Genomic DNA, 11,672 nt, shown 5'->3' with positions numbered 1-11,672 from the left:
GAGTTTTTAAAATTATGAACGTTTTTAAATCGTAAACAGTTTTTAGCGGTTAACAACACTATTGCCAATTAAGAGCATCCTAAGTTTAAAAGTTAAGCTTTTTTAGTTAGTTTTTGAATATAATTCCTTAAAAGAATTTGTACCTCTAAAAAAATCAAGAAATTCTTCTATATTGGATAAATGCTCAGTCATTTATGATGCTCAGACATCAGTCAATTATCACTCAAGTGATAAGTCATAACAAATTAAAATGTAAAGAAATTGCCTTGATAGTAAAATAAAAGTTTAGTTTATTTATGGAAGAGAATGTTTAGAATATTTATGGATATTTATTATAGGATAATAATTTCATTAAAATTTAAAACTAAAGATAAACATTAAAAATTAGAGAGATGATAGACATTTTCTTCATGACCAACACGTTGCAGCAGCAAATATTCTAAAAGTACGTTATTCTGACAACATAGACAAAAATTTAATGAATGAGCAAGAACGTATCTGCAAGTATAATAAAATAGAAAGTATTGTTAATCTAAACCAAAACAAAGAAGTTAAACAACTGTACCATCAAGTCATCTACATAAGGGCGGTCTACATCCGAAAAAAATAAATAAATAAAGGTGCAGGATACCTTGCTCCTCAATCTTGCCCTTGTACCTAGACCTAATTGTAACTCAGATACTAAATTTTAGATAGCTTGGAGAATATTTAGGTAAAGTTATGGCTATAAAGTTATTATATCTGATTGTTGAGTACTGTTTGTGGTAGGAACAGTTGCTTTAGTTCTAGTTCATTTAGTAGACATATTTGTTATTTTCTTGCAATACGATAGGACGTGCACGCAAAGATATTGGCAAACTGTGAAATTAGCCGACAAAATAGCCCTTCACAGCAATAATCCACTCATTAGAATAACAATCTTCTTTCTAATATTTTGTTGTTATGACTTGCCGGAGGTGGTAAAAAGAAAATCCTTGCAGTACTATAAACTGCACACAGCAGGCAAATACTTATTTGGAGGCACTTGACAAGCGGAATCTTTGATCTCAGCAGATTTGAGGATAGTGTTTGATACTATTTCTTTGAAAACAGAAATTCATGTGGTGCAGGTAATTTACTGGAACGTAATCTTGATGATAATCTCATTTCTATTGGTTATAGACAGCATTTCTTTGAGCAGAGTTAAAAACTTTTTAAAATTTAAAAAAATAATGGTCATAAATAGATCATAACGTTTTAATACTTGCAAGTGATATACTTTTCTGTACACCTGAGTTACTCAACCTTCGTGCATAACTACTGGTTTACTAAACCGAGTTTATAAAGACCAAAAAGACAAGAGATTATTCAGAACTTCTAAACAGCTTCTTCCTTATTAAAACTTCAAACGTCTACTTTAAAGCTTGCGTTGCAACACATAATGCTCACTGGATTTCGAGAGTAGCTTATTAGCCTTAAGCTGTAATTGTTTCGGAATCAGTTTGTACTTTCTAGATCGAAAAGGAGAGAAGTCACAAAAGTTAGTTTTTTTGCATAACCTAAAATTAGTTTTGGAATTTGACAATAGCTGAAATTCAAATGATTTAAATTGCATGCACAACTTCAATCTAATTCTAATGAGATCATAAGAAATGCTTCGTTAAAGGCATTTAGGCGCCTTTAGTATCTTTCTTTCTTTGAACCGCAAATAGATTCCGGTGTCAAGAAGGCATCAGAGTGAAGTACTAATCAGGTTTTCTTAGATATCCAAGATAGTGTTTGTCATATATAGATTATCAATGACTGCGGAGAACGAATCATAGGATTGATCACCAGATACAAAGAACAGTAGCATAACCAAAATGATAAACGAAAACAGTTTTTGCTTTGCCTTGCGGATCTTTGTAGAAAAAAGTTTTAAGTGGTGTAGCCGCATTAAATAAACACACCAGGATACAGCGAGAATTTTTTTTCATTCTAAAAGCTTAGGAAAAGGTGCATTCATATGAAAAATTGAATTTTAAATAGAGCTTCCTAAAATCTTTTTTTAATCTGACGAAGTTTTGAGACCCAAATTTGCACTTTTAGAAATTAAAAAAATATAAAAACCTCATTTTAAAAAAAATATGCCCTTCATTGTATTTTACAAAAAATTTGTATGGAAATAATACTTGTAGAAAATTGCAAGTTTTTTTGATACTTGTCTGATAGTTATTATTTTACATAGATCCTATATGCAGTGCAGATTTTGCACTTTTCAGAGGAAGGAAGAGGGGGCATTAAATATATTTTTTATAATACCCAAATTATATTTTGATAACACTATTAAAACATTATTAAAACACTATTAAAATGTCTATTGATATTAAAAGCTAATAAATTTTAATAACAAAATTTCTTTTTATGTTGAGCTCTAGCTCTAATATATCTATCTCTTACCTTTGGTCCAACTACCAACATAGATGCTACTGTCACTTGTTTTACAGCATGCTTAGTAGTTTGGGTATGAATTTTGAAAGAAAGGGTTGTTAAAGATGTCAATCTTAGCAATAACAACTTATCTTTTGTAAGCGAACAAGTAAAAACAGGTTCTTGTACTTTTTTGCTTTTCCTTTCAACTAGCTCTCGAAGAGCAGTTGCTGCAAAGTTTAGTTCAGGTGTTTTTTTTAGTCGAATTCGCATATCTCCAAGGATATTACTACCCCTTTGTTTCAAAATATGGTTAACTGCAAAGTTGTGATCTTCTGCATTATTACTGGATAACAAAGAGATTAAAATATTTTCATGGTTTGCATACCAAGCTCCTTACTGGAGGTAGGGAGTCACAATTTCTTTTACCCTATCAGGCTGATTTCTGAAAATTCTCAATTGAGAAAGAATGTGATAGGGAGCATCTTCAAGTTTTTACTTTACCGCCAAAAAAAAGTTTAAAGTAAAATTGTAAACAGAATAAGACAAGTAACTCTAGATTCATGAAGTTCTGCTCAGTTAAGTCATGTTTCCGTGTTCACATAAAAACTATTCTCATGCCAGTAGTGAGCCATCTGGCATAACTCAAACGGCCATTTTCTTTTAGATTAGGTGGAAGCAAACCAATCATAACTGCTTTACATATCTTGTAGGATTGTTTTTGATCTGTTGACATATTTTTTAGTATTGTTTCTGAAATGTCAACAAAGCTCTTTCCGTCCGGAAGAGCCTTTGATTGAGGATTATATTCATTTTATTAACAACAGAGAGAAATTTTCCCACAGGACCTACTACATGATGTTGGTTTATTATTTCCTTCTATTAGGTGACTCAAAAATAACTCATTTGAATGAAGCATGCATATGGCTCAGTGGCAATTGTAACCTAACAGCTTTTCAAGATGCGCAAAGGCACCACCTTTCAGCCGGTGTTAATTGAAGTACCATCTGCTCCAAGTACTAAACATGATTCTGTAAGATTATGTTGCTTTAGAAAAAAATAAACACCTTCAGCAATCATTTTAGCTGGCTTACCTGGATGAATGGGTGCATCCGGGGTAAAATGACCAAGATATAAACCGCCAGGTTCTATAGTCACGGTAATGTGTTGCTCTTTGATAATAATAGGATGTAACTGTGCGTTTGAATCATTTATCATTGCTCTTGTTGAATCTTTTCTTCCATCAAAGTAAACACCAATTTTATGTGCATTTGGAAGTTTTGAATGATCATTTTTCTTTGCATCCACCATGACTTTTTTCTTCGCTCTTGTCAACTTAGAAGGATCAAAAACAAGGTAAGAGGATTCATGGGTGAGAAAACCTGCTTCAATTAAATCTTGCAGATAACTTGCAGCAATTACTGCAGTTGCAGCAGCTGAAATTCCAAACCTATAAAATATAACTTATTTATTTTTATTTTTATTCATCTAACTCATCTAAGCATTTGCTCAATAAAACAATAATATATAAAATCACCTTATGCTAGCCATAGCTGTATTTTTTTATTGACATTGTGTGTTTTTTCTTGGCTTCTTATCTAAATCTTGTTACGAGGAAAGTATAGATGCCTAACCTTTTCTTTAGAAGTCTTTTAATCAGAAATTTAACTTCATTATCTTGTTTTAAAGTAAATTAAACGCTAACTGGATCATATTTTTTGTTAAGAGGAGAGCTAGGAGAAATATTTCCTAGATATTCTTTGTCTAATACTACATAGTTTTTTCTGTGGGCTTAAACCAAACATTTGCAACTATTACTATTATTATATATCTAACCAGGCGCAAAATAATGGTACTCTTCAAAAGTTTAATTTGAACTTTTGTAAGTTTTAACAATCTTTAAGATCATTTAGGCTTACAATATAATTTAGTATGTCATTTTACTTATGCATGAAGTATACATGATATTATGTAGACAATGATAATATTAATAATAACACGATGAATTTATAATGATAAATGAATAACAACACTCCTTTTAAATCATTTAAGATAAAAAAAAAAATCAAAATGGACCCTATGATGTAACTGGTATTTATAATGTAACTGACTACAATCTCCTATTGTAATTTATAGGAGCAAAATCTTTGATAACTCTACGGAATCTTTACACATATAGCCAACTACACCCTTAACTGCAATTGAGTTCAAAATATCCTTTTCGGTTGACATCAACATAAATGTCTCAAGCTTGTCGTTGTTGTAGATAACCGACAGTTGCTAAAAACACTTACCTTTTAATTTTAACCTAAAAATTGCAAAAGTCATTCCAGTGTTAAAATCAGGTGATCCTTCCGATGTTACGAATTATAGACCAATCTCAATTCTTTCTTGTTTTTCTATAATATTAGAGCGGGTTATGTATAATAGACTATATTCCTTTTTAAATGTTAATAATATTCTTTTTCATAAACAGTTTGGATTTAAATCTGGTCATTCAACTGATCATGCAATCACTCACCTTGTTCATGATATATTTAAAGGGTTTGATGAAGACAAGTATACCCTAGGTGTATTTATCGATTTAAGTAAAGCTTTTGACACTGTCAATCATCAAATCCTTCTATCCAAACTGAAAAGTTATGGTATAATAAATACTAATTTGTCCTGGTTTGATAGTTACTTGTCTAATAGAAAGCAGTTTATTTCATATGATAGCGGAAAAACGGAATATAAGTCAATCACCTGTGGTGTTCCTCAAGGATCAATTTTAGGACCACTTTTATTTCTCGTTTATATTAACGACTTATATAAATTTTCTAACATTTTAAACTTAATTTTGTTTGCAGATGATACAAACTTGTTTTATTCTAGTAAAGATATCAGTAAATTATTTCAAACAGTAAACAAAGAACTTGAAAAATTAACCCAATGGTTCAAATCAAACAAACTATCTTTGAACATCAATAAATCCAAATACACTTTGTTCCATCGTCTTCATAAAAAACAAGATATTCCATTAAAACTTCCTGATCTTTTTATTGATAACGCATTATTAAAAAGAGAGCAATCAATAAAATTTTTAGGTGTGGTTCTGGATGAAAATTTAACCTGGAGGGACCACATAGGTCTAATTGAAAATAAAATATCAAAAAATATAAGTGTTTTGTATAAAGCCAAGCAGTTTTTAAATCTATCTTGTTTAAAAAACTTATATTTTTCTTTAATTCATTGCTACTTAAATTATGCAAACGTTGCTTGGTGCAGCACAAACGCAACAAAAGTAAAAAAACTGTTTAGTAAACAAAAACAGGCTATAAGGATAATTACAAACGTAGACCGTTTCTCTCACACTCAAACATTATTTAATAAACTTAATATTCTAAATGTATATAAACTAAACCTTTACCATATTCTTATCTTCATGTTTAAACTTGATAAAAAAATATCACCAATGTTATTTAATTCACTTTTTGAAAAAATAAACCACATATACCCTACCAGATTTTCAAAAAACAATTACATTCAATCCAAAACACATTATTCAGCAACCAAATTCTCAATTGCTAACCGAGGTCCTAAGCTGTGGAATACAATATTAAATAATGAGCTGAAATCTAATTATTCTTTAAACCAGTTTAAAACAAAACTTAAGCAATTACTGATGATACATGAAAATGAATTAAAGTTCTTCTAAAAAGCTTTTTAAACTAGCAAACAAAAACAAAAATTAACCTACTAATTACTCTTTAATATTATATTTAATATTCTAAACAATAGTCTGCTATTGTAAATGTATTTCTTATCTTATAAGTTTTGAATTTACAAACGATTTTTTTAAGTTTTATTATTTGAAATACTAATTACTAAAAATATTGTAAAATTTTATAATTTCAATTTTTATTAAAAAAAGTTATTGTAAATTCTTTTTGTAATATTAATACTTATATATCATCTTATTTTACTAATCAGTTCTTAAATATAAATACTCTTTGAATTACTAAATATTTTAAACGCTATATATTTTATTTTTTGCATTTTGTTAAAACATTTTATTTGATGAATATGCATTTTTTTAGGGGGGGCTTAATGATAAGATGAATTTTGTCTTCTTCAAGCCCCAGTCATGTAAATATTTGTTTTTATAAATTACGAGTGTAAATTATTTTCAATCGGCAAATACAATACTAATTAGAAATTAAAAATTAGGTCGTTACCTAGTGAGAAGCGCAGACTAGTTTTGACAACTTTTAATTTATTAAATGCCCGTTCACAGCTCACTTGTAAGAATGAAACCGTTAATAGATATTCGTAAGACGGAAACAGATTTGAATAAGCAGTTACATTTAAGGAATATTTGTAGAAAATACTAAGGCAAAATTTAAAACTTTTTTTACAAGACCCTACATAACGTTCAAAGTTCTGAAAATCTCTGGCTCTTTCACTTTCAGTAGCTTTTTTTGAAGTATCTAATTCTGAGGCTGAGTTCGATTTTTCATAATCTTCGTCACTAGGACATACTGCAAATTCATCTCGTAGTGTTTTTGAGAACCTATCAAAGTTTATAGCAAAGCTATTCAATGCAAATTGCAATCTTTCAGAACAAAGATTAGTTAGTGGAGAAATTTTTGCAAGTTTTCTCGAATACCATTTTCTACAATTTCTTTAAAACGTCTGGAATTTAAACACGCCGTGGTTCTTATGATATCCCTGTTAACTGAGAAACGATCATCTAAGCTAGTGGTAATCTGATCAATTACTCTACGAAAAACATCCACTCTGAAACGATCAAAAGGATTCTCTGATATGTCATCAAAGGCAAGTTCTCCTGCCATATGTTTCTTTCAATGAACTCGTTTTATACGCAACTCTATTTCAACTTCTAAACCTCGTTCACTTGCATCAAGGAGGGTGATGGTTTCTTTAAAAAATGAGTAGTCTTAGAATGAACATCATCAAAAGATATTGTCTGCAGTTCTTGTTTTGCTGACCATATTCCAAGCACTTAAATAATCCAGACTTCTTGTTTGCCAATATTCGGAAGCTTCGAATGTTGATTTTGTATCGAATCTTGAAGACATCCTAATACAATAAAAAACTTGCGAAAAGAGGATAGAAGGATTTCACTTTTGGAGAATCATAAGTTCCAAAAATTCGTTCCAGTGCCACCTGTTTTGACCGCCAACGTGTTTCAACAACTTTTTTGTAGCCTTTACAGTTTCGTAGATCCAACTCCTTGTCCAATTAGAATATCCGTCCAAACATTCATTCGTTTGCAAGAAACACCAAAGTAAGTTGCTTTACTCTGCAAGAGACCAATTAAATTTTTGACAGCTAGTATATTTTCCACAATATCTGTTGCAGAAAAATTCAGAACGTGCGCGTAACACTACTTGCATACAGCATTTGGTGAAACGTTGTTAATGTAACGTTTAACTCCATGATATTCACCACGCACGTTTGCTGCTACATTACAGAATTCACCCACAATTTTTTACATTTTTAAACCATTGCGTTCAAGCTCTGATTTCAATAGTCCTGCACCTGTTGCATCCGTAATTTTTTTACCGCAAATAATTGCTTTTTCACGTCCTCTCAATGTAGATACCGCAAGATTATCTTGACTAACATCCATTTGAACACTGAATTTTTGATAATTAATTTCTTTGATTATATATTTCTTTATCAAGTTTGAAATAGCAGCTAGAATATTGTTAACTGTGGTCTTTGACAACATTGTTACCAAACCTCCACGTGAGCTTTCCTTTACTTTATGTATCAAACATTCTTTCCTCTTTTAACTGAATAGCTTTTTTTATATGATTATTAAATGGAAAGTCGAATTCTTCCATCAGCAATATTAGTTCCAAAAAGTTCCTGTGATCAAAAGATTTATTGTGCAAACTTTAGAGAGATTCACCCCAATTATCTCTGTATGGAAGGGCTTACTTCCATACAGAGATAATTGTTTGAATACTTCGATGTTTTTAATTTTCACTTGCGCTTTTCGATTTTCCACTAGACCTTTGTTGATTAAAGAGCTTATATCTTTCTCTGTTGTACAACTTAATAGTGCAATTACTGCAGCGTTATGTGATTTAGATTCTTCATGATCTTTGATTCTTTATTATATGTGGGAGAACTTTTTAAACCTAAGGGTAAAACTAGAATCATGCATGCATTATAGTAAAGTTACCATGATTTGATTGTCTTCAACTCTTGGGGTTATTTAACATCTTTTTACATACTTATCATCTGAAATCAATCGTTTGTAAACTCTTTTTGGATAATACGGTAAGTGCTCTACATCTGTATGGTTTGGCTGAATTATGTTATTATTTACTAATGCTATTCTTTGGTTACGCTGTGCACTGTCAGGAAGCAGTTCATGAATCAATTTAGTTGTTTCGGTACACTGATGTTAATAGTTGAGACAACTTGAGTTAGCATCATCTGCTGCTAGTCCAGATAATAGTTTATACACCATTTATACTTTCTTCAGTAACTATTCTAGTGGGTTCTGACGTCAAGTCTGTTATAGTTTTTACGGGCAATTTGTTAATGGTAAAATCTGATTGCTTATGTTTTTGAGGGCTGGAAGACACTGTATTTGACACAGTACTGTTCCACAAAAAAGCATTATTTTCAATTAACACTGGGTTTGACTCGGAAACAGTTGCTTCTTCAACAACATTATCAATATATTCATTATTGAACAGCAGCTTGCGTTGTTTAGGATCACGGTCTGATTGAAGCAAATCGCACTTCTTCTTTTCTTGTCTTCCTTAGGCACCCCTAGACTTTCTCTTAGCCTTGCATAATGTTGTGTCAGATTTTGTTGCGGTCGTCTTCTGTTCATTAGATACTAAAGAATTCGCTTGCTGGTAAGTTCCGGACGAAGTTTCCACAGCAACCTGCATAATGTTCAATGCAATCACTATCACTAACATGACAGTGATTGGATTTTCAGAATCTTTCAATTAACTTTAGAGCATATTTTTTTTAAAAAGTTCTGGTTCTGGATTAACAAACCATAAAAGAATTGAGAACTCAAATAATGATCTTCGTTGATAGAGACGTTTGTTTGAACTACAACTAGTAAAAGTTTATAATAGAAATCTTGTGACATAAAGTGCATCAGATAAAGTTTTATCGCTATTTACGGCAATTTTATAAGCAGATTTTGAGATTTTAGAATAAGTTTAATCGATTTCCGAAAAATTTTATTTTACTTTAAGCTTGCTCCTTCTGAACCGGGATGTAAATAGTGACCATCTTTTTTGAGAAAAACCACTATTTTAATTCAGAAGAAATTAGTAGGATCTACGTTCTGAATGAACACAGCTAGATATACGTGCAAAAAATACATCTTAACCTTTATTAGTATTTGTGTTAATAGGACAAACACAATTACACAAATTAATCTAATGATTTTTTGCAAGAATCTGGTTGTTTTTTTCATTTAATCTGGCAGTTTTTTGCAATTGATTTCGCAGCTTTTTGCATTCATTGTGGCAGTTTTAAAATTTATATCAGTTTTGCATTTTATAAATCGCTTAAATGATCAGTTATAAAAAATATTCTATATATTCTAGTTGAAAATAAATTTAGATATTAACGAATAAAATAATCTCCAATAGCATTGAGTAAAAATAATAATAATAATATATATATATATATATATATATATATATATATATATATATACATATATATATATATATATATATATATATATATATATATATATATATATATATATATATATATATATATATATATATATATATATATATATATATATATATATATATATATATATATACAGTGGCGGATTTAGCATTTTTTAATTTTTGAGATAGATAACTTCCAGACATGGAGCTAACTCCAAACATTTTTATGTTTATACTTATATCAAATAATGAGGGTTTGCAAAAACTTGCGGTGATTGGAGGCTGGGAACAAAATAGCCCCAAAATTTTTGCTGCATCTGCCCCAAACGTGAGAGCAACAAGTTAATAAAATATTTTTTGTATTGTTCTCAACTAGACTTATATTCATTGTTCATTTTTAAGTTTCATAGTATTATCTCTTAGTGTTCAAAAATTATGACCATATAAAGTTTAAACCCCCCTCAATTTGAGGGGGTTGTAATTTTTATATGGTCATAGTTTTTGAACGCTGAGAGATAATACTATGAAACTTAAAAATTATAGATGAATATAAGTCTAGTTGAGAATAATACAAAAAATATTTCATCAACTTGTTGCTCTCACGTTTGGGGCAGGTGTAGCAAAAATTTTTAGGCTTTTTTGTTCCCAGCCTCCAATCACCGCAAATTTTTGCAAACCCTCATTATTTGATATAAGTATAAACATAAAAATGTTTGGAGTTAGCTCCATGTCTGGAAGTTATCTATCTCAAAAATTAAAAAATGCTGGATCCGCCACTGTTTATATATATATATATATATACATATATATATATATATATATATATATATATATATATATATATATATATATATATATATATATATATATATATATATATATATATATGTATATATATATATATATATATATATATATATATATACATATATATATATATATATACATATATATATATATATATATATATATATATATATATATATATATATATCTGTGTGTGTGTGTGTGTGTGTGTGTATGTGTGTGTATATATATACACACACACACACATATATATATATGTGTGTGTGTGTGTGTGTGTATCTATATATATATGTATACATATATGTATATATATATATATATATATATATATATATATATATATATATATATATATATATATATATATATATATATATATATATATATATATATATATATATATATATATTGATGGAGACCTATTGACCTATTGATGGAGAAACAAGCTGTTAAAGAAGATTAGATAAGTGTTTTTACTAATTTATTATCACTCTGTTCTTTAAGAACATTGATTTTGAGTCGTTCCTTAGAGATTGCATCCGTGTTTCTTATCATATAAAGATTGAACGGACTTTCATCAATATAAATGATATTTTTGTAACATTGTTGCAATGTCAAGTTTAAATACCATGAAATATGAGTTCTTCTTTCTTCTTTTACCTCTGTAGTATTGCGTCTTTTACTAATAGCCCAGTCGGCATATCTAGTATTGTAAATACTCGGAGTATTGATCACGTGTAACATACTGCCGTTGATACCAGAGAAATACGCATTTAGTTTTAAGTTTCGAATTCGAGTTCAATA

This window comes from Hydra vulgaris, chromosome 10 (genome assembly GCF_038396675.1).
Source record: "Hydra vulgaris chromosome 10, alternate assembly HydraT2T_AEP".
Taxonomy (NCBI): domain Eukaryota; kingdom Metazoa; phylum Cnidaria; class Hydrozoa; order Anthoathecata; family Hydridae; genus Hydra; species Hydra vulgaris.
This window is presented reverse-complemented; position numbering follows the sequence as displayed.